The sequence below is a fragment of the Rattus norvegicus genome, chromosome Y (genome assembly GCF_036323735.1).
Source record: "Rattus norvegicus strain BN/NHsdMcwi chromosome Y, GRCr8, whole genome shotgun sequence".
In the NCBI taxonomy this organism is placed as follows: domain Eukaryota; kingdom Metazoa; phylum Chordata; class Mammalia; order Rodentia; family Muridae; genus Rattus; species Rattus norvegicus.
The window spans coordinates 39,538,187-39,563,911 of record NC_086040.1 but is presented as its reverse complement, the minus strand read 5'-3'; the positions used below and the strand labels follow the sequence as shown (position 1 = coordinate 39,563,911).

The following is a 25,725-nucleotide window of genomic DNA, read 5'->3' as shown; positions in this document are numbered from 1 at the left end:
TGAATGTAATGAAGACAGTGTCTCTTCTAACAATATATGTAGTAATTTTGACCTCTATAAAAATTAACATGTTCATGTCTTCCCTAAACATCCACCACAATTACTTATGGGATACTTCTTACACTTACTCAGTGTTTTTTCCTAAATATTGACTTTAAAATGTATTTAGCATAATAGATATTGAGAAGGGTGGAGGGTGGGAGGAAACTGAATGGGAGGGGAGGTGGGGAATGGAGTGGCCTTTGGAGGAATTAGTTATAGGGAAAGCAGGGAAAAGAGAATGGAAATCACAAGTGTGGGGTGCACATCTCTAGGAGGTGCCAGAGACCTGGGAAAGGCGAGGCTACATGGTGTCTATTTGGGGGACTGTAGCAGTGGGGATACAGATCTTTAATTTGCCACTTCTGTAGCCAGGAATGACTCCCAGTGATGTGACAAGGACAAAAACCTACCCACAAAACCTTCAATCAAAATGAACACAGCCTACAAGATCTTCAGATACGAAGATAGATAGAGCAGACATGGAAGGAACTTCCAACCAATGTTTAGCTCAGATTGAGCCCTACCCGTGGGCAATCACCGATACCTGACACTATTAAAGATACTCTACCGTGCTTGCAGACACAATCCTAGCATAACTGACCTCTCTGTGACTCCACCCCCCAACAGCTGAGAGAAATAAGTGTAAAGATTCACCACCAAACAAGAGCTGGAGGTTGGGGAGTCTTTAAAAAATAAGGTGAAGAATCAAGGCCCAGATGATATGTGGGACTCCACAGCAAGACCAGTAGAGTCAACTCACAGTGACACTTGGGGTCTGCCAAAGACTGAACCACCAACCAGAGAGTGAACATAGACTGAACCTGAGCTCCCAGGACATAGGTAACAAATGTGTAGCTTTGTCTTTTTATAAGTGCCCAGGACAATGAGTGTTGGCATCCCATGAAGATGGAGCACCCATTTTGGGATGTAAAGTGAGTAAATAAATAAATGAATTTTAAAAACAAATATCCCATCTACAGACAGCATGTTTTGGGAAGGCCCAATACTAGCTGTTCGGTACCTGCATGAAGACAAAGCCTGTGGAGTGCCTATATCCTTAGAGGCCATAATCCTTTTCATTCTCTTCTTCCATCAGAGTCCCCAAGCTCCACCGTGGTTTGACTAGATGATGCCTGCTTCTGTCTGAGTCAGCAGCTTAGTGGAATCTCACAGAGGGAAGCCATGCTAGACTGCTGTCTGCAAGCATAACAGAGTCATATTAATAGTGTAAGGGATCGGTTCTCATCCATGGGGTGGGTCTCAATCTGCACTAACCATTGGTTGATCATTTTTCACTATCTTCTCTATGCACAGCCCTTTCATTTCTTGTGGTCAGAATGAATTTTGTGTCTAAAGTTTGTGTCTCTTTATCATTCCATTTGGGTTGCTCTCTGGCGACAGCAGATGGTTTCTTTAGGTCCATATCACTGAGACTGTGATTCTCAGCTAAGGAAACACCCATTGATTAATGGGCATCTCTTACCCCAGCTCTCTGCCTCTTTCTGGAAATCACTTCTAGCTCCCCACCCCAATCCATCTAGGATGCTGTGTCTGGCCTCAGTATCAGCAGATGTGATCATAGAGACTGGATATGCAAGGGGAGGAGCTACCCGAGGGTTCCCCTCCTGCTCTAAAGAGAAAGGGATGGGCAAAGGATTGTGAGAGGGGTGAACTGGAGGGGGGCAGGGTGCAGCATGTAAAGTGAATAAATAAACAAATTAATGTGAAAATAACTAAGTCTACTTGAAGGTAAGAAGCAGGTGTGTGTGTGTGTGTGTGTGTGTGTGTGTGTGTGTAAGTAAGTATGTAAGTAAACTTGAAGGTAAGAGCAGTTGTGCATGTGTCTCTGTGTGTGAGTGTGTGTGTTTCTGTTTGTATGTGTGTTTGTGTGAATATATATGAAGGTAAGAAGCAGGTGGGTGTGTGTTTAATAAATTATCACATTTGAGAAAACAGTGGTCTACGGTGAAGACAGGACAGCTTAGGAACTATATTTACAAAGAAGTGGCATTTGCTTAAGATGAAGAAATGATTTGGTGATTAATAACATTATGTGTTCTTCAAGAGAATTCAGGACCGAACCCTAGCTCCCAAGTGACAGTTCACAAGTGGCTGTAATTTCAGCATCATGGAATCTCACACCCTCTTAAACCTCCTGGACACTAGGCATGGATGTATTGCACACACGAATAAGCAGATAAAACTCTAACATATGTACAACAAAAACTATGAAAACAGAAGAGCAGTTCCTGGTTCACATAATTTGATTTTGGTGAATATTCATAGTGATAAACACAGTCAAATAAACACTTTATTGATCTATAATGCAATCAAAGCCACTAAGGTTAATGATCACATGAGTCACTTAAAATCTATTTAAAAATTTGCAATAAAATATGCAGTTATTAAATTAAAATTTTATTAATATACAATTAAACATTAGTATTCTCATATAGAGCTGAAAATAATACTTTCCACATATTTGTTTGGCTTTTATAAATATTTCAGTTTGTGGTCTGTTTGTTGTTGGTTTTTGTAGGAGTTCATTTCCAGGTATTAACCCATAAACTCTATAAACTCATACCGAATACACTACAGGAACTGAGGCTCTCTTGTGTTCAATCCAGGAAGGTTGCTCTCTGATTTCCTTCTTATCTGATCAATTTTATCTACGTACATTACAAGGATATTTTTCCTCTTGGATTCTTCCTGTTTTGTAAAGCTGATAGTTGTTAGCTGATAAGTGGAGATTATTTAATATTTGAAGATCATTTTTGAATGATATTTCCTGATGTCTGCATTATCAATGTTGTAGATTTTCAAATGCATGGCCATATGAACAGCTATTCAGGGACTGAACATGCCTTATAACTCCTGTTGTTTTGACTCTTTGAAAGAAGAAATCAGAAAAGGATGGTGATTGGGTTAAGGGAATCTGTGGGGGAAAACAGGAAAAATGACAGCATTTGAGACATAAATAAATTAATAATATGAATCAATACAAAAAATAAAGCAGAATTCAAACAATACAGGAAAAGGAGATTTAATTGATAGGAAACAGTATGGTTTTATATCGTAACCTAATTACTAAATTTTATATACTTTAATCAATCTAATGACTAATTCTCAAAAAATTAGAAAATTGAAAAAAATGTTAAAAGTAATTTTGTAGTTTGATCAAATCATAATAACAATGTTTCTAGAACTGTACACTATCTATGCCCATATCCTATCCAGAAATCCAGTTGACATTTAGTTATTACATATCTTATGTTATTCTATTCTGTGATAATTCATTACTATTTTTATCTTATGTGACTACACCTTTGAAGAAAAATACTTTGCTGAAATGTCTCTGAATTTGGATTTGTCCAGTTGTTTTTCTCTTATAGGTTGAGATTATATGTATTTGACACAGATACCAAAAAGTGTTTTTTGCTTTACTTATCGCAGTTATACATTAGGAGGATGCCTGTCATCTTAACAACACCCAATTATGTAGCAATGAAATTATTTTAAATTATTTTCCTTTCATAGTTAAAATATTTTAATGTATTTTCTTTTGTAATTCTTTTTAAAGTAATAGAAATAATAGGAGAATTACTTAATGCCTGTGGAAAGACTGTATGTCTCTTCAAAACTTTAGGATTTGTTTGTAGCATCTCAGTCATTTTTTTAACCAACATTTTGACCTGAATGGTCCTTACTGCTTATAAGTAGACTCAGAACAATGAGTCCGAGGAGAATATAATTATTGTCTTTCTGGTTGGGTGACTCATGCCTAAAACAATACTGTAGTTTTAGTGTCATGGTTATTTTTTTAATGTGTTCCATATTTTCAGCACACTTAAATGGAATTTTATTTTTGTTTCAATATATTTCTAAAGACTCAAATTCTAATTTTACGTTATTTCATTTTCTTGTTTAATAGCAACCTGAATCTAATTATCTGACACTAGCCGGCTTTTCTATTTGTATTCTGTCACTTGTAAACCCACATCAATTCTTGTATAATGTGTTCATGCATGCTTGTTTGTGTGTGTGTGTGTGTGCGTGTGTGTGTGTTTGTGTGTGAGTCTGTGCATGTGTGTATGTGTGTGTTTATCTGAAATTATGATATTTATGTTGAGAAACATCTGGCTGAAATTCTTTACCACTGCCCTATAGATCAAAAAGTGGGGAAAGACTACTCCTGTTCTAAGATCATAGGGCCTGGGTGCCCAGAACTGAAGTAGGGACTGACCAAATGTTACACAAAGCAGAGCCTAACAATTCACTGTCCCGAGAACTACTTAGCAGTTCCAGTCCAATGCAATGAATTTACATGTACTGAGGAATACGGAATTGTAGCACAATGAGTTGAGATCATTTACAAACAATTTGTGGAAGATTTCCAAATAGCTAAGAATGGGTACAGAGAATTTTCAAGGACCCTGAGACATTTGCATGTGGTTTAAACGCTGCCCGGATGAAAACATTTAAGTACTGGACTAATCTACTAAAGTAATTTAGTAGCAAACATATATTACAATTGTTTGCAATTAAGCATGGTGGGGAACAAAGGGAACACACTAAAACAAAGTTATGTTTCTAAAAGTTTGTTTCAAGACAGAAAGAAAGACCAAAGGGATTTTGTTTTGTTTTGTTTTGTTTTCACAGACTTTGCACCTTTTTAAAAAGCACTTTGGGATCTTTAATTACCTTCTTATTATCAGAACTTTCATCAGACCCAGATTTCTTCTTAGTGCTGCCTTGACTTCTTGGTTCATTAAGGTATACGTGATGGGGTTCAGCATGGATGTCACAGTGGTATGGAAGATGAGCAAGAATTCATCAACTCCTTGTGGGTGGTTAGATTTGGGTCTCAAGTAGTTTGGTCCCAACCCTACAAGGCAACCTATTCCCCATGAAAAAAATGCCAAATGGACACATAACTCATGACTCATTTGGGTTGAATATTGAAGTGGGGCCATACAGTGGCCAAAGGCCATGGCTGCCAATAGGCAGCACTTTGTTATACCTAAAATTGTGAAGAACAACATCTGTGTGACACATCCCTCCAGAGAGATTACTCAGATCTCACTTACAAGGCTCTCCATAAATTGTGTATGACAGAGACAGTGTAAACAATTTCCAGGATACATAAGTTCGCCAGAAAGAAGTACATGGCAGTGTGTAGAGATGGACTAATGTAGATAGCAAAGGATATGGGAGCAGAATGAGGGTGAACAGGATGAAGCATTCTCCAGGAATCTCAAAGTATTTGACAGACAAGCCCTTTTCCTGCCACAAAGAGCAATTGACACAATTGAAACTCATCTCCTGGAAGATAGCAGTAAGCCATTAGAAGGATTCTTGCAGATGAAAGATATTAATTTTTTAATACTTTTAGACACTCACTTACATCAGAGTCAAAGTCTTTCTCTGTAGTCACAAAAATCAAAGCTTAGAAGTGATTTATTATCATAGATTTTCATATCTAATACTTTCTTTCTTAACACCAGGGGATTTTCCAAAGTGTGCTAAGCATTGAGCCAAGTGTCCAAATATTTACAAAGATGGTGCACACTTGTAGTTGTGGCACTAATGAAGCTCAGGCAGAAGCTTTACCATGGGTCTGAGTTCAGTTTCACATGCTGTATAGGCAATCATTCAAATTAAGGTAAAGAAAACCTTTACTTTATCTCATTTTTTTACCCATTCTTATCATTAACTAGTTATCAATGTTATGCAGAAAAACAGATCAACCCACTCATTACTATGCTTACTTGTTGCCACAGTTATAGTCTCTCCAACCACCCTGTGTGTGTGTTGGGCCCCGATTATTCTCTGATTGCTATGATGAATATTCAAACTCACACCGTAAAGGTATCATTTCTTCAAGACTCATTATTTTTGAAGATAAAGTAAAATCAAATAATCATTTGATAAATAAATGATTACTGGTTTTAATACATAGAAAGGCAAGGCACATCTCGATGTCTGCACAGTAATGAGGTATTCAGAGAAGCTTTTTAAGGTGTGTAAAATGAGCCTTGAAAGTGAAGAAGGATCAAGCAAACAACACCATACCACTCATGTCACAACCTTCATGTCATAGCTGGTATTTGTAACTGAATAGTTCCTGTCTCTTTATTGAACATGTTATCTTAGCAGGAGTATCACTGTGTAGGCATGAAATTTCTGTTTTCTTAATATTGTTCATGATATTCTATCAATCAAACTATTGATTTAAATAAATAAAAAATAATAAAATATGTGTTGTCTTCATATGTAGTCTAGGCTAACCTGAAATTCCTAATTTCGTCCCTCAGACTCTTGAATGTGAGTATTCTAAGAGCAAACATGATGCCTGGCTTGATAAGAATTCCGTCCTATTCTTTCATCTAAACATCTTAGAATTCCACCAAACTACCTGTATTTCTGTACACATAGTATGTATACAGTTCCTTCTTCTTTGCTCACTTTTGCATATGGCACCTGCTGTGTGCTTACTTACATGGAAAATTGTTCAGTTCCAGTACAGCCTTGTTTGTTTTCAAATATAATTCTTCGCTTCCAAAATCAAATGTGGGTTTCAGTATTTCCAAATTATTAATAAATAAACATGTTACCTATGGACATAAATACCATATAAGACACACACACACACACACACACACACACACACACACACACACTTGTATAGTTACACTTTGTTATTCACAATGTAACTGCTAAAGTAGCTCTGTTAGCACTTTGGTGGTGACTACTTTTCATCTTTTTCACATTGTAGCCTTATACGGAGACTGAATATGGACTGCAAAGTTCTTATCATTATGTTTACCATCCTTATTAATCTCTGACCTCTCATGTAATGAGAAGCTCCAGTGTTTAGCATAGTTTGGTTCCTTCGGGATTCTGCCTGTCCCTTCCCATTATATCTTCTGAAGATCAGTCTCATGTCCCTCAAATATTGGAATGTGGCAAACTCATTTTTCTCCCAGTCTGATAACTTTTCCTTTCACATGAGATGTCCTTTTCTGTTTTATGGAGTGTATATGTCTTTGTGGAAGTTTGGGTTTTCTTGCCAAAAGATAAACCACTTTTTTTCTGACAAGAGTAGTTTAGGAGATATCTCCATCCTCTTAGGCTCTCTCTCTATTCACCTGTATAATGAAATGTCTGAGCTATGTGAGTAGATCTGCACATAATTGATCCACAAATCAAATGTGGGTTTCAGTATTTCCAAATTATAAATAAATAAACATTACACCTATGAACATAAATACAATATAAGACACACACACTCACACACACACACAACACACAGACACACACTCTTATGCCACATACACAAGTGTTCCTATATATTCATGCAGAGACTGAGACACAGAGAAACACAATAGAATAAGAGCATGTAGAGATTGTACATGAATTAAAACAATGAAGGATAATAGTATTTGTTTACATCCTGCTTCACCATTTGGTCACTTATAAACATGGCTAAGAAAAAAATGTATTCCCCATGAGTTTTCTTCTGTGTGAATAAGTTAATTTCCCAAATCACTTAAGTTGATCGGGTGTGGAATGCTTGTAAGCTACATGGTTCATGAGCATGTATGCATGTCTACACACAAACATTTAGTTTTACACTTGTGTACACTGCATTTTGGGAAATTTTTCTCCATAATACATAATTTTCCTTTCTATTCACTAATTGATCAGTAGATTAATTTTCTATTGATCTTAATGAAAAACACAGCTCCCCAAAACAAGAACAAAAAAAAAATTAAAACAATAAATGGTTTTCTCAGGAGTGCAGGGGACATAGTCAGTTATAAGAGCTTATTAGATCTATTAGATTAGATCTGACCCAATCAAGCAAAATTTATAAAAATCTAAATGTAGAGAAGATAGGGTTAGACTTAAAGCTCTGACAATTATGAAGCAGGAATGGTGTTGTACATACTTGAACTCTCAGTGGACTCTGCTCTTGTAAAAAAAAATGCTGGAATGCATAGGATTCTATTGTGATGCATTTCACACTTATTTTGATGTACTTTAAATATTTCTCCACATTAAATTAAAACAAACAAACAAAAACAAATAAACAACCTTCCTACAGCCAACACAGAAAATGACTACATTTTTTAATTTGAAATATTTTAAAGCAACTTCCTTTTCATTAGTAGTTTCTTTATTTGTATAGGTAGCTCTCTAGTTAGAGAGTGAGTCCTTGCCTCTTCCAGTTAAATTTCCAGAATATCAACTCAAGAACCAGAATGTTATATTTACATTTGGATTTGTTCGATAAAAATGATTAATGAGAGATCCTGAGGATTCATAAAAGAAATCTTACTAAAGCTAAAAGCACACATTGCACCTGACATGATAATAGTAGGAGATTGCAACACCCCACCCTCATCACTGGAGAGATCCTAGAAACAGAAATTAAACAGAGATGTGGAGAAAGTAATAGAAGTTATAAAACATATGGATTTAACAGATATTTATAGAACATTCCATCCTAAAAAATAAGAATATACATTCTTCTCATAACCTCAGGGAACTTTCTTCAAAATTGACCACATAATTGGTCCCTCAACAGACCTTAACAGATACAGGGAAATAGAAATAATCCCAGACATTCTATCAGATCACCACACACTAAGACTGGTCTTCAACAAAAATAATATTGACAGAAAGCCCACATATACACTGAAATTTAAAAATGCTTTACTCCATGACAACATGATGAAGGAAGAAATAAAGAAATAAATTAAAGACTTCTTAGAACTTAATGAATAATGAAGATACAACATTCCCAAACATATGTGATAGATTGAAAGAAGAGCTAAGAGGGAAACTTATAGCTCTGAGTGCTTGTGAAAAGAAACAAGAGAGAGATAGCTTGATAGCACATGTAAAAGCTCTAGAACAAAAAGAACTAAGTAAAGCCAAGGGGGGTAGAAAGCAGGAAATTATCAAACTCAGAGCTGAAATCAACAAAGTAGAAATGAAAAGGACGATACAAAAGCAGGAACTTTTTCTTTGAGAAAAGCAATAAGATAGATAAACCCTTAGCCAAACTAATCAGAGTTCAAAGTGATTGTACCCAAATTAACAAAATCAGAAAGGAAAACGGAGACACAAGAACAGAATCTGAAGTAATTAAAAAAAATCATCAGATTCTACTATAAAAGCCTATATTCAACAAAACTGCAAAATCTGGAGGAAATGGACAATTTAGTAGACAGATAACAGGTAGCAAAGAAAATCCGGAATAAATAAACTAAACAACCCCATAACTCCTAAAGAAATAGAAGCAGTTATTAAAAGTCTCCCAACCAAACAGAGCCCAGGTCGAGATGGGTTCAGTGTAGAATTCTATCAGACCTTCTTAGAAGACATCATACTAAAACTGTCCAAACTCTTCCACAAAATTGAAACAGACAGCGCACTACCACATTCCTTATATGAATCCAGAATTACTCTTATACCTAACCCACAAAAAGACTCAGCACAGAAAGAGGACTTCAGACCAATTTCCCTTATGGATATTGATGATAAAATACTCAATAAAATTCTTGCAATCTGAATATTACAACACATCAAAAAAATCATCCATCATGATCAAGTAGACTTGAAACCAGGGATGGAAGGATGGTTTAATATAGGATAATTCATAAATGTAATCCAACATGTAAACAAACTCAAAGATAAGGAGAACATGGTAATTTCATTAGATAGTGAGAAAGCATTTGACAAAATTCAACAACCCTTGTGGATAAAAGTCCTGGAAAAATCACGAATTGAAGGCTCATATAAAAACATAGTGTAAGAAATATACAGCAAACCTATAGCTAACAACAAACTAAATGGAAAGAAACTTGAAGCAATCCCACTAAATCAGGGACTAGACAAGGCTGCCCAACTCTCTTCCTACTTATTCAAAACAGGACTCCATGTCAGAGCCAGAGAATCCAGACAGCAAAAGGGGGACAAAGGGATTCAAATTGGAAGGGAACATATCAAAATATCACTATTGGCAGATGATATGATAGTATACACTTAAATGACCCCAAAAGTTCCACCAGAGAACTTCTTAACCTGATAAATAACTTCAGCAAAGTGACAGGGTATAAAATTAACTCACACATAACAGTAGCCTTCCTCTCCTCAATGAATAAACAGGCTTAGAAAGGAAAAAATGAAATCACACACTTCACAATAGTCCCAAATAATATAAAATATCTTGGTGTAAATTTAACCAAGAAAGTGAATGATCTGTATGATAAGAAGTTCAAGTATCTGAAGAAGGAAATTGAGGACAATCTCAGAAGACAGAAAGAGCTTCCATGCTCATGGATTGACAGGATTAATATAGTAAAGATGACAATTTTACCAAAAGCAATGTACACATTCAATGCAATATCCATCAAAATTCCTACGTACTTCTTTAATAGAGATAGAAACAGCATTTGCAAATTCATGTGGAATAAGAAAAAGCCAGGATATTTAAAACTATCCTCAACAATAAAAGAACTTCACAATAAAAGAACTGGCGTAATCATCACCCTTGAACTCAAGCAGTATAACAGAGCAATAGTGATAATTACTGCACGGTATTGGTAAAGAGACAGATGGATAGACCAGTGGAATAGAATTGAAGACCCAGAAATAAACCCACACACCTATCATTTGATATTTGGCAAAGTAGATAAAACCATCCAAAGAAGTAACATAGCATTTTCCAAAAAGAGTGGTGGTTCAACTGGAAGTCAGCATGTAGAAGAATGAAAATTATCCCATTTTTATGACCATGTACTAAGCTAAAGTTCAAGTGAATCAAGGACCTCCACATCAAACCAGATACACTCAAACTAATAGAAGAAAAAGGTCCCAAAAAGTCTTGAAATCATGAGCACTGGAGAACATTTCCTGGACAAAACACCAGTGACTTATGATTTAAGATCAAGAATTGACAAATAGGACCTCATAAAACAGCAAAGATACTGTCATTAGGACAAATCTATAATCAACAGATTGGGATAAGATTTTTACCAATCCTATATCTGGTAGCTGGTAATATCCAAAATATACAAAGAACTTAAGAAGTAAGGCACTAGAAAGCAAAAATTCCCTATAGAAAATGGGGTACAGTGAATTACAAAACATTCTCAGCTGAAGGTTATCAAATGGCCAAAAAACAACTAAATAAATGTTCAACATCCTTAGTCATCAGGGAAATTAAAATCAAAACAAATCTGAGATTCCACGTCACATCAGTCAGAATGGCTAAGATATAAATCTCATGTGACAGGAGATGCTGGTGAGGATGTGGATAAAGAGGAAGACTCCACCTTTGTTGGTGGGATTGAAGACTGGTACAACTCTTTTGAGGTTCCACAGAAAATTGGACATTCCATGACCTGAGGACCCAGCTATACCTCTCTTGGGCATATACCCAAAAGTTGGTCCAACATACAACAGAGAAATATATTCGACTATGGTCATAGCAGACTTATTTAAAAGAGCCAGAAGCTGGAAAGAACCCAGATGCACTTCAACAGAGGAATGGATACAAAAATTGGTACATCTGCAGTACAGAATATTACTCAGCTATCAAAACAATGACTTCATGAAATTCATAGGCAAATGTTATAAACTAGAAAATATCATCTTGAGTGAGGTTACTCCATCACAGAAAAACACACTTGGTATGCATTCATTGATAAGTAGATATTATCCAAAAAGCTTGAATTACCCATCATGCAATACACAGACCACATGAAACTCAAGAAGGATGACCAAATGCAGATGCTTCACTCCTTCTTTAAAAGGGGAACCAAAGTACCCATGGGAGGGGATAAGGAGGCAAAGTTTATTACAGAGATTGAAGGACCTGCTTTTCAGAGCCTGTCCCACATGTAGCCCATGCATATTCAGACACAAAAACTAGATAAGATGGATGAAGCTAAGAAGTGCAGGCTGACAATAACTGGATATTGATACCTCCTGAGAGACATAGACAGTATATGTCAAATACAGAGGCAAATGCCATCTGCAAACTAGTGAATCAAGTACCAGACCTGTGTTGTAGGAATTAAAGAAAGGATTGAAAGATCTGAAGGGATTTGCAACCCCATTATAATTACCATGCTAACCAACCAGATCTTCCTGGTACCAAACCACTATACATGGACTGATCCATGGTTCCAAATGGATGTAGAAAAGGAAGGCCTTGATGGATACAATGTAATGAGAAAGTCTTGTTTCTGCCAAAGTTGGAGGCCCACTGTAGGGGAATGTGGGGAGGCATGGGAGGGCGTGGGTGGGAATGTGAACCCCTTATAGAAGGGTAGGGGGAAAGGTTAAGGGGCTTATGGACTGAAAAACAGGGAAGGGAATAACATTCAAAATGTAAATAGGAAATAGCCAACAAGGAGAGAGAGAGAGAGAGAGAGAGAGAGAGAGAGAGAGAGAGAAAGAGAGAGGGAGGGAGGGAGGGAGATCAGGGAGGGGAAAGAGGAGGTGGGTGAGGGAGAGGGGTAGGGGGAAAGGGAGAGGAGAAGGAGGAGGAGGAGGAGGAGGAGGAGGAGGAGGAGGAGTTGAAAAAGAAAGAAAACTAAACTTTCATTCTTCCCCATCCCCTCTCTTCCTCAGGTGTTGTTTAGTCGATCATGTTAGTGAGAGGTTATGAGTGTAATTTCTCGTGTTACTTTGAGACACCATCTCATAGTAAAATTAGTCTCTTACAATCTTCTCGCCCCCTCTTCTGTAATGTTCCTCAGCCTTGAATCAAGTGCCATTTTGTTAATAGAGCCTTGAGACTGGATTTGAAGTTTCTCTCCTGCTTTTTGATTGGCTGGGGTTTTTTTTCTTACCCCCTTTACCCCCATTTTATTTTATTTTTTTTTTGTTTTTTTTTTATTTTTTATTTTTATTTTTTATTAACTTGAGTATTTCTTATATACATTTCAAGTGTTTTTCCCTTTCCCGGTTTCCGGGCAAACATCCCCCTCCCCCCTCCCCTTCCTTATGAGTGTCCCCCTCCCAACCCTCCCCCCATTGCCTCCCTCCCCCCATAGTCTAGTTCACTGGGGGTTCAGTCTTAGCAGGACCCAGGGCTTCCCCTTACACTGGTGCTCTTACTAGGTTATTCATTGCTACCTATGGGGTCAGAGTCCAGGGTCAGTCCATGTATAGTACTTAGGTAGTGGCTTAGTCTCTGGAAGCTCTGGTTGCTTGACATTGTTGTACTTTTGGGGTCTCGAGCCCCTTCAAGCTCTTCCAGTTCTTTCTCTGATTCCTTCAACGGGGGACCTATTCTCAGGTCAGTGGTTTGCTGCTGGCATTCGCCTCTGTATTTGCTGTATTCTGGCTGTGTCTCTCAGGAGCGATCTACATCCGGCTCCTGTCGGTCTGCACTTCTTTGCTTCATCCATCTTGTCCAATTGGGTGGCTGTATATGTATGGTCCACATGTGGGGCAGGCTCTGAAGGGGTGTTCCTTCAGTCTCTGTTTTAATCTTTGCCTCTCCCTTCCCAGCCAAGGGTATTCTTTTTCCTCATTTAAAGAAGGAGTGAAGCATTCACATTTTGATCATCCGTCTTGAGTTTCGTTTGTTCTAGGGATCTAGGGTAATTCAAGCATTTGGGCTAATAGCCACTTATCAATGAGTGCACACCATGTATGTCTTTCTGTGATTGGGTTAGCTCACTCAGGATGATATTTTCCAGTTCTAACCATTTGCCTACGAATTTCATAAACTCGTTGTTTTTGATAGCTGAGTAATATTCCATTGTGTAGATGTACCACATTTTCTGTATCCATTCCTCTGTTGAAGGGCATCTGGGTTCTTTCCATTTTCTGGCTATTATAAATAAGGCTGTGATGAACATAGTGGAGCACGTGTCTCTTTTATATGTTGAGGCATCTTTTGGGTATATGATTGGCTGGGATTTTTACTGTGATCTTTGCTGCAGAGACTGTAATTAATTCTGTATATAAGGACACATGGCTATGATTGTTGTTAGGTATGATACTGGCTTTAGTATGTAAGGGGCTGTACATTCTCCCCCATAACCACAGCTTCAATAACCTTATATATGTGGATAAACTATCAGTACCATCCATGTTCACTGAACAGGACTTAAGCAAAATTAGAGAGCTGTTGGCTATCACCAAGCTATTCATGCCACTGCACTGCCTTTGTGGCTATCCTGCCCTGTGCTTGGCAAATCTTCCTGTATAAGAATATTGGCTTTCTGATAGGCAGGAGAATGGTAAAGATAAATTTCATTTTAACATATCAAAGGAAATTAAATTTTTTCCTGCTGTAGCACGTTTAATTAATTGAAGCAAAAAAATCTATTTACTTGATGTTATGGAAATATCATTTAACAATATAATCTTAACTCCTTTTAAATGATTAAAAGTCACATGTAGTTGGTAGCTGTCATACTGTATAAAATTGGCATCAGTATTGGGACAATGAAATATTCTCTGTTGTATGCATATACATAGTAATAATTCTCTGTTTTATGCAAATACATAGTAATAATGAACAAAATTATGTACCAAGGTTCATGCTGAGGGGAACTAATTACATTTATTCAATTTTATAAGATAATTTCATATTAGCTAGGTATCAAGTGCATAATAATTATGATTAAATTATTACCTAAATAATAAAATAAGCATACTAGACTTACCAACTGGACATTGAAAACAAAATATATTAGAATAATCAAAAATATTTTTTAAAACAAAATGATGGAAACATTGTATATATAAAAGCAGCCTGGAGCTATATGTCACCTTAATGTTTTACAGTGTGTTCTAGTGAGGTCCCTGAGCAGATAAAATTTTATGCCATGAAAAACCAAGAACCTAAATTTGATACCTACACATATATGTTTGGAAGATTTCCATATTCACTACATGACTTGAACACATAAAAGCTTACACAGAATATTTATAATGAGACTAATGAGAACAATAATAATAATAAGAAAAAGAAAAACATAACTCTAGGAACATTTTAAAGAAATAATGTTTTGGATTGGCCTTAAAATGGGAATTTCAACACATTTTCTTAGTACATTAACTATTCAAAGAAAAACTAAAAGGCTCTTATTCATTCTATATGAAAGAAAAACACATCTGATCAATTGTGTAAAGAAAGAGAGAACTGCGAACTCTAAAATTAATATAGTCATTGCAGAGGAATGAAACAGACACTAAGCCAAGGTTCTATAAGTAAACATATGGAGGATTTACTGCATAATATTAACATATTTAATCTAACACATCTTACTAAGATAAAGGAAAGAAAGCTGGAAAATGCCTGAATGTAGTCTCAGCACCTAGAATGTGGCAAGATGTCCCAAGTTCAAAGATACCCTGAAATACATGAGAAAATTATAAATAGGTTTGTTTTTATTATGTAATAAGTGTTGTAGTATTAGCTTAGAGGTTAAGAGCACTTACTACTCTCTAGAGCAAACATGTTCAGTTTCCAACACACATGAAGCCACTTGCAACCAGCTGTAAAAGCTGCTGCAGGGTATCTGACATCTTCTGGTCTCCCCAGGTGCCTGTGTTCATGTGCACAAGTTTATACACAGACATTCACACATAACATATCATTAAAATAAAAAAAATTCATGAATGTATTTTCTGCACAAATTATGAATAGTAAGCATTCTACATATGCAAACACAATTGATGCAAAGTAATAAGAATAGAGAAAATTAAGGATTAATTCTTACACAGTTCAGTAAGCATAAAACGCTAAACTTCACGATTGTATTGCAATGTAGATGCTAAAAAGAAACGAGCATTTGAATTTATGACTAAAAGTATTATAAAAATTATTTTATTTATTTACATTCCTGCCATTGCTCCCTCTCCAGGTCCTCTTCCACAGTTCCTCATCCCATTCCACTTCCTCCTCCCCTACTCCAAGAGGATGCTCCCCAGATCCTGCCAGTCATCCCTGGTCCCTGGGGGCTCACGTCGCTCCAGGATTAGGCCAGACCAGGCAGTCCTCTGCTATACATGTGTCAGGGTCTTGGACCAGCTCGTGTATGATACCTGGTTGGTGGCTAAGTGTCTGGGAGATCTCGGGGTGGGGATGATTCGAGACTGTTGGTCTTCCTATAGAGGCTGCCCTCCCCTTCAGTTTCTTCAGTCCATACCCTAATTCAACAAGTGACAGAAATCAGAGACTGATACCGTTTTTAAAATATGTGCATGATTAATTTTGAATGGTATACTATGGGTTCTATCATATAAAATTGATTACAAAATGTATTTATTATAGTCTTCTGAGATGGCAATTTGGCAGTATTTATACAAGTATTACATTACTTAACAGCCTTAACATCATTCCAACAACGTGTTTTGTAATTTATACAAAATACAATGTAAATAATCAACATTGAGTACAGTGACTGAGTCAGTGTTCATGCTGATTTACAGTAACGAACTTTAGTTAATGAAAATGAAAATAATCTGAATTACATAGGTAGGCTATTATTTAAACAAAAGAATATACTACCATTTCTTAATTGCCTGATGTTACATGAAGAATTTCCCCATGTACATGTATTCAAGATATATTGTTAAATGAAAACAAATAACAGAATATTGCATTATGTAGTCATATTTCATAAACAGAAGATTTACATATATCCTTTAATTTTGTCCATGTATAGTAAACCTCCAATACGGGCAGGGGAGGCAGGTGACAGAACACTGGGAGTTTTAGGGCAATTTTAGCTATGCAATGAGACCCAATTTTTAAAACAAATAGAGCAGACTTGAGAGAATATCTCCCAAACTTTCTTGGTTGTTACATTTAGAAGTTTTAAGAAAGCAAGTTATTCTTTGACAATTCCGTAGATGCACAACACATGTATGGAAGCCCTCTACACTCTCAAACTCATCCTCCCCAAGCAACATACCCTCTTTGGACTAAACCCTGATAGCACTTGCATATCTTTATTATTTGTTTCATAAACACCTGGATTTAACCTGAGCCATTTCAGTGAACATGGGTGTGAAGCTATACATTTAACCACTAGTAAGACACCAGTGGCTACATCATTTTTTTTTTCTCCAGCACTGTCCTTAGTTACTTTGAATAGGCAGGGTCAATATTATTTAGGGTCTGTTCAGATAGATTGTGACTTCTTGAGTGTCACAACTGCATGATGTTCAGAAGACAGCAACTCACAGATCTCCTTATCTCTTAATTAGCCCTTGAAAGAATCCAAGCCCTGCACTTCACATTATCTCTAAACCAGAAGTTATCTCCAATGGGTAATCATTTGAAAATGAAAACTTAATTTTCTCCAAGGGAATCTCACTGGGTACAAAAATTAAATTTAAGTTTAGACTGTGTATAAAGCACTAAGGGAACTCAACCTTATCTTTGGAGGTTCCTTGTCTCATAATGGGTCAGGACTTTTTCTTCATGATTTCTTCTTCCTTATGTTATTTGTTTATGTATCTATTAATTGTTACTCTGTATGTTTTGTGTATATATTTTCCTGGTTTTATGTTTCCATGGAATTCCTGAGTGTGTGATTGGAAGTCTGGGTCCCTGTGTCTGTACCTGATTCTTGTACCTTGTCCTGGTTCTTTTCTATCTGCTTGTTTTGTTCTATTCCAGTTCATTAACTTGCATTTTATTTTTATCGCTGAGATGACTGTTTGTTTTCTAGTGAGAGTCGGAAGAATGTAGATACAGATGACAGGAGAGGAATAGAAGAAGGAGGGAATAGAGGGAAGGCAAGTCATAACTCAAATATATTGCATGAATAAGTCTAATTTTAAGAAAATAATTTTAAAAACATACTTTCTAGGGCCTGTCTGCGCCATTTTCACAAATTTTAAACCCTTTCCAAGGCACAGAAAATGATTTTTTTACAGCCAATCTGGGACTGCCACTATGGGAGTGAAGCCTCTATAGAGTTGCAATAATGCAGTAGGAGAGTCTTTAAATGCTTCCAGAGACATCAATCCACTGAGGTTCAGTGGGAGTTTCACATGATGGATGTTACAATTTTTTAAATGGAAGATATACATTCAGTTTTCATGAAACTCTTCAAGATCGAATTAAAAGTTGTATGGGATACAATCATGGCATAGGTTTGTTCCTTTGAAATTTTAAAAATTAACCCAAATAATACTAAAATGCCATAAGTAAATCAGAACATATTGTATCCTATGCCCATGTCAACATGACAATTAAGAAATAGAAGTAGATGTGTATCAGTGGATAAAATCTCTTTCTGTAGAGGCACTATAATATTTCTGGGACAATTTCATTTTGTTGGTAGATGGGTTAAATCAAAGTCTGATAATGAAGACCTTGCTGTAAAAGACCATTCTATTACTAAGGGACTCTCAAACCCTGTTGTATAGAATGCTAGCATTTCATTCAATCATCTGAAGCAACTTTGGCAATGTCTTTATGACATTAAAATGACTGCACAGCAGTTAGTGTTCATCAGTATCTTTTCTTCAAGCAGAATACTTCTCATTTCATCTTTGGTGTAACAAAATTCCAAATTCAATTTCATGTAAATTGGATGATGATGGTGATGATGATGTTGATGATGGTGGTGGTGGTGGTGGTGGTGGTGGTGGTGGTGGTGGTGGTGGTGGTGGTGGTGATAGTGGTGGTGGTGAAGATGATGAAGAAAAAGTCAGAAAACGATATTTTGGAACAGTGAACAAAGCCCATACTATTTTCAGTGTTTTCCCTATCTTTAGTGTGTCTATGTTCAACACTGAAACATAATCTATTGTAAGTGCTAGGTTGGTAAGGAAGCTAGGTTTAAGCTCATCAATAGCTCACAAAACACCAGAAGAGAAAGCAAAATTTGTCATGAGAAATTTATATATATATATATATATATATATATTCTCACAAGAAACACTTATCATAACCATAGCAATGAAACAATATAATTTTGTGAAGCACCTAATTGCCTTTCAGAGTTTAGCTAATTAATATAAAGTGATCATGTACAGAGTACAATCCCTGGCTGTCAGGACCAAAGCCCAAGGATTTTAGATTTTGTTGTCCTAGGATTTTAAAAATTAATGACATAATTGATGGCAATGTGCAACTCTAAAAATCTTACCATATAAGTCACAAAGACACCATAATATATGCTATGTATCAGGTTAGAACCTTTATATTCATATTTATTCAGAGTTTCAAAGAGTAAAATTGTTGAGGTTAGGAACGGGACATTTTTTTTTTTGGTTTGCATTTACTTCTATAGTGTGCAGTTTGGTTTTGTGGATCATTACACAGTGTTTCATTTTATTTTATTTGAACAGGTGATATAAGTTAACTGTACAGATTAATGAGCCTCAGTTTGATATTTCAATAATGCAGACAGCATGCACTAAACCAGTGTAACTACGTTTTTTCACTGACTTTTCTGCAACTTAACAAAAGTTAAGATACTCTATTCTACTTTTACGGAAAATGACTTCCATAGGATATAAAAATTCTCAATATATTTTCAGAACTTTTTTTCTTATTTTAGAATTTTTATTTATTCTTCACACATGTTTGCAATTTACCTTGATCACACCAATCCTTAACTTTGTTCTACTCTCTCTGGATTCATTCCCTTTCCATCTACATGTCCTTTATATTTTCCTGTTTTATTTTCTTTATAATCCAATGGTTCACTGAGTACTGCCTGCTGGGATCTTCCCTAATTCATTGTCTTAATTGTGTACATGATTGTTTTCCAAATCCATTTTCTGTAATAATTTTGGCTACAAAAGTGGCCTAGCTATAGAATGAGTATAACAGTGTAAATATTGTGGACCTACTTCAAATGATAAACACCCAAATCCTTATTTTATCCCAAAATTACCAGACATCAGTAAATCAGAGGAGAACATGGACTATAGAATTTGGTTCTCTAGTCCCATTTGATATCAATTCTGCACTATCTACCTTACTGTGTTCCCATGGTCAGACTTGAGTGTTGTGTATATTTTACCATGATTTATTCTTCAGGAAGAATAAGATACAGGAGTAAAAACAGGGAGAGGAATGGCTTGAGGTCCATTTAAACCTCAACTCAATATGTTCATTAGTACAGGAGAGAGTTTATTTGGCATTGTCCTTTGTGTATTCTACAGTCTTGACTTAGTTGCACAGAATCTATGTGAAAATTCTACCTATCCCCGTAGCATTAGGAGCCACACAAAGGAGAATATATATATATATATATATATATATATATATATATATATATATATATATATATATATATAATCACCAAAACTGGATAAGATTGATGAATCTAATAAGTGCATTCTGCCAGAAACCAGATATAGATATTTTCTGAGAGACAGAGCTAGAACATATTATATACAAGAAATGTGTTTATGTAAAAATCTAAAAATAAAAAATAAAATTTTCTTCTACCCTGCTAACTCTGGAACCTAAGTGTCGGAAATTCTCTGCTAGATATCTTGGCAGAAACACAATCCCTCTCCTGCTGCACAGTGTTTCATGACATTACACACTTTCCTATACTCAAACCCTCACATAAAAAACATACAACACAATAATCTTTGATCCAGTTGATTAGATATAATAGCCCACTTAAACATACAAAGCCAGGTACCATACATCCCTTAAGAACATTAACAACGACCTGTAAATACACAGTGCAGAATCTTAAATTCACATACCATGGCTTCTCAATCTGTCATCTTCCTTTCTCTCTTTTTTCCTCTAGTCTCCTCCTCTTCCTTCAAACTTCTCTTCCGCACATTCTTCCTTCTCCTCCCATGATAACCCTCCTTCTGTCCTGTTCCTGCCACTCACATATACTTTACAAATTCAATGGGGTCGTGGTTCTGGTGAAGTAACCTGAATTCTGAGTACAAGACTATGCAGCTGACCTTGGGGCCGGGGAATTAGCTTCGACCACAGATAACTTCAGGGCAAATCACAACATGAACCCTAGTGTCAAACCAGTGAACTGAAAATGAACTACTTGTTTGCAGATTTTGAGAAAGGATTAGAAGAGATGAAGGTGCTTTCAACCCCATAAGAACAACAATGCCAATTAAACAGAGCTTTCTGGTAGTTGACCAATATTCAAAGAATATACATGAACAGACCTATTTCTCCAATGCATATGTTGTAGAGGATGGCCTTGTTGGGTTACAATGGAAGGAGAATCCTTGGTACTGCCTACGTTTGACTCCCAGTTCAAGTGAATGTCCAGGGGCAGTAAGAGAGGTTATAGTGAAAAGAGTAAGGGGACTGGTAAGGGATATTATAGTCAGGAAACTGGGAAAGGAAATAATATTTTAAATGTAAATTTACAAATTTCCAATTTAAAAAGCAATACAATTTGTTAAAAATTTAAAAAAAATGAAAGAAATAAAAGAAAAGAAATCTTCCAGTTAATCACAACTATTGACTCAGAATTTTAAAGGGTCACTGTCAGGGAATGGTATTCAGAGTAATACTAGTGGAAAGACTGATATGATGTAGCCTCATCAAGAAGCACTTGTCCCTCCCAGATATCAATGCCAGACACAAACTACATCATTAGAATTCAATGCATGGAGGAGTTTTCTCTGTACTGAGGACACACTACTTGCCTTATCTTTCTTCCTTAGGATCTTTTCCTTCTTGGTAAAATGGTAAAAGCTATGAGCTCTCAGGAAAAATTATAGTGCCCTTGCCAACACGTGGATTTTGGGATAAAGAAATGAATTATATAAACTATCTGACTACCAAGAAAAATAACAAGCATGGAAGTTGAGATGCTTCTGAGGGGCCCCCAGCTCCTGATTCCATATGTGGAAATCTCAGATCAGGGCTATCTCTTCAATGAATCAACTCAACCCCTGCCCAAGACTCAAGGGGATTTCCCATTGACCACGTATTTCTTCCCTTATCATACCAAGACAGAAGGCCAGCTTCAAATTCCCCATGTCTGATCACTTCATCCTATGTGTTCTCCCTCTCAAATGGCTGTATACAATGCATTAAAGGACAATTAGTGAACCCTAGATGTCCTGAAGGGATATCTGAGAGGCGGTTGCAGTCAGGACACTTGTGACATCACAGAAGAAGCTAAGGCTTTCCAGGATACAAGAGTTATTTCAGGGAGGCCTAATGAAGTCACTGAAAACTGCCATGGTCTACCTGCTAAACAGCTTTCCTTACATTGACCAAATTTGAGGGTGACACTTTCAGGAGAGTCTCCTGTTTAAGGGTGGAAACCTTTACACACTACATCTCTCTAAAGGTAGAGATTTCTCTTTGTTTCATTAGGGGTTACTTGCTCTGAATGGACAAAGTTAGGGGCTGAGCATGGCTAGAAAAGATTTAGCAACATAGAGTGGAGGAGATTCTTCTAGATAATATTTTTCCCCAGGTTCATTCCTGTGACATACAGTTCAATATCCCAGGTTTTCTCTATATCCCAAAGGACAATATTTTGCCTACAGACCTTAATTGAATGAATATTGTATTTCACTTTCTCATTGTACATTCCACGATGAGACTTTATTAATATTCCTGTATGTGCACTCAAAAATTCTGTTTCCAATTCCATTTTCAGCAAAGCAAATGACATAATGACTATAGAATTCAGTTCTCTAGTCCTATTTGATAGCAGTACTACACTATCTACTTTCCTGTGTTCCTATTGCTAGAATTGAGGGTTGGATGTTTTACCGTGATTCTCTCTGAAGGCCAAACATACGATACTGGAGGATGGGCAGAAAGAAGGATGGCTTGAGGACCAGTGAAACCTCTACTTCAATAGGTTCATAAGAACTTGAGGGAGTCTATTTAGCACTGTCATTTCTGAAGTCTACATTCTTGACCTAGTTGCTCAGAATCCATGTTACAATTCCACCTAACCACATACGTTTAGGATCCACCAAAAGTGTATATATATAAGTCAGCCACCAAAACTAGATGAGATTGATGTAGCTAAAAAGTGCCTTCTGCCAGCAACCGTATATATATATATATGTATATATATATATATGTATGTATATATACATATATATATGTATATATATATGTGTGTATAATTTCCTGAGAGACACAGATAGATCATACCAACTACAGAAATTAATGCTAGTGGGAAATCAGTGAACTGAAACAGACCTCTTGTTGGCAAATTTTGAGAAAGGATTTCAAGAGGTAAAGGAGCTTTCAATCCCATAAGAACAAAAATGTCAATGACCCAGAGCTTTCTGGTACTAGACCAATATTCAATGAATGTACATGGACAGAGCTATTGCTCTAACTGCATGTGGCAGTGGACCTTGTTCATCACGAATGGAAGCAGAAGCTATTGGTCCTCTCTAGGTTTGTCTCCCAGTTCAAGGGAATGTGAAGGCACAGTCAGTGGTGTTAGAGAAGAAGGGGAAGGGTACGGGTAGGAATCTTATGGGCAGGAAAATGGGAAACGAAATAACATTGAATGTAAATATAGAAAAATCAAGTTAAAAAAGCAATACAAATTGCTAAAACATTAAAAAAACAAAGGAATAAAGGAAGAGAAAACTGACAGTTAATCATACCTAGTGACACAGAGAAGTAAAGTGGTAGTCAGTGGAAATATTAGTGGAAAGACTGAGATGATGAAATCTCAACTAATAGCACTGCTGCTTCCCAGACTGCACTATAGATATCCAAAACATGGAGGAGTTTACTCTGAGGTAGGACACAATACCTGTCTCTCCCTTTTTCCTTAGGACATTTTTCTTCTTATCAAAAAGAGTAAAGGCTATGAGCTCTCAGAAAAACAACTGTGCCCTTACCAACATTTGACTTTTAGAATAAAGAAATTAATGATATAAACTCTCAGATTTCGGAAACATAAAAACAGGGAAGTCCAGATGCTTCTGAGAGGCTCCCATATCCTGATTCCCATAGGTTGGAGGCTCAGATCTAGGCTATCTCTTTAGCATTCCCACTAAATCCCTACCAGGTACTCACTGAGCTATACCGAGGACCATGTATTCCTTCCTTTTTTATACCAAGACAGATGGCCAGCCTCCTTCATTCCCCACATATCTGATCTTTTCATCCTCTTTGTTCTCCCTCCCAAATGGCTGTTTATTATGAATTAGAAGTCAATTAGTAAAACCTAGAGGTACTGAAGGAATATATGAGAGGCAGTTGCAGTCACGACATCAAATGTGACATCACAGAAGATAGGTATCTCCAGGTACAAGATATTTTTCAGATAGGGCCTAATGATGATGTCTCTGAGAACTGCCATGGCCTACCTGCTGAACAGCTTTCCTTTCCTTGTCCAGATTTGATAGTGCCTTTTCCAGGTATCTCTCCTGTGACTCAGGGGAAACCTTTATGTACTCCATCACTCTAAACGTAGTGACTTTTTTTCCTTCATTAATGGTTTCATGCTCTGAATGGAGAAAGTTAATCAGGCACTTGGCATGGGTAGAAAAGGTCTAGGAACATGGAGTGGAGGAGTTTATTCTGGATAACAATTCTACACTCAGGTCTGTTCCTGTGACATACACTTCAATATCCTAGGTTTTCTTTGTTTCCCAAAGGCCAGTATTTTCCCTACAGACCTTTAATTGACTGAATATTGTATTTCATTTTCATATTTTACTTTCCTTATAGGAGAATATACATATATATATATATATATATATATATATATATATATATATATATATGTCATTCCTGAATGTGTACTCAAAAATTATGTTTTACAATTCCATTTTTTTTGCAATTAATAAGCAATAAAGCATGCCAATCTATAGAGTGAATATAACAGTGTAAATTTTTTGTACCTACTTGAAATAATGAAGTCCAAAATCCTTATTTTATCCAAAAATAAGAGATAGCAGTAAAGCAAAGGACATCATGGACTATAGAATGTGGATGTCTAGTCCAATTAGATATCAGTTCTATAATATCTACCTTCCTGTTCCCAGGGACAGACTTAAGGGTTTTGGAGGTTTTACCATGATTCTTTATTCAGGCCAAGCACAAGACTCAGGAGGATGGGCAGGAAGAGGAATGGCTTGATGTCCAGAGAAACCTCAACTTCAATAGGTTCAAAATAACAAGAGGGAGTCTGATTGGCATTGGCCTTTTTGAACTAGTTGCACAGAATCTATCCTAAAGTTCCAACCTACCACATAGTTGTAGGAGCCACGAAATTATATATATATATATATATATATATATACATATATATGTACATATATATATGTGTGTGTGTGTTAATGTGTGAGTATGTATATATGTATATGTATATATATATAAATATAAATATATATATGATAGATAGAGATAGAAAGAGATAGGTAGATAGATAGATAGATAGATAGATAGATAGATAGATAGATAGATAGATCTGCCACAAACTACATAAGATTGGTGACGCTAAGAAGTGCATGCTGCCAGGAAACCGATATAGATCTTTACTGAGAGACACAGATAGAGCATGCCAATTATAGAAATGAAGGTTATTGGCAAACCAGTGGAATGTAAACGAATCTCTAGTTAGTAAATTTGGAGAAAGGATTACCAGGACTGAATGGGCTTTCAATCCCATAAGAAAAACGATACCAATGACCCATAGCTTTCTGGTACTAAAACAATATTCAAAGACTGTACATGGACAG

The 25,725-nt window shown here is 36.4% G+C and overlaps 1 long non-coding RNA gene across 1 annotated transcript in view; it reads right to left on the bottom strand.

Annotated features, from left to right (window-relative positions):
• Positions 1-964: 964 nt before the first annotated feature.
• LOC134484409 (uncharacterized) overlaps positions 965-25,725 on the bottom strand; it is a 476,660-nt gene continuing 451,899 nt past the window's right edge. The window contains exons 3-4 of the long non-coding RNA XR_010061854.1: positions 2,720-2,977; positions 965-1,239 (exon numbers count right to left, since the gene is read on the bottom strand). This is a non-coding gene — a long non-coding RNA (uncharacterized LOC134484409). The remainder of the gene's footprint in view (positions 1,240-2,719; positions 2,978-25,725) is intronic.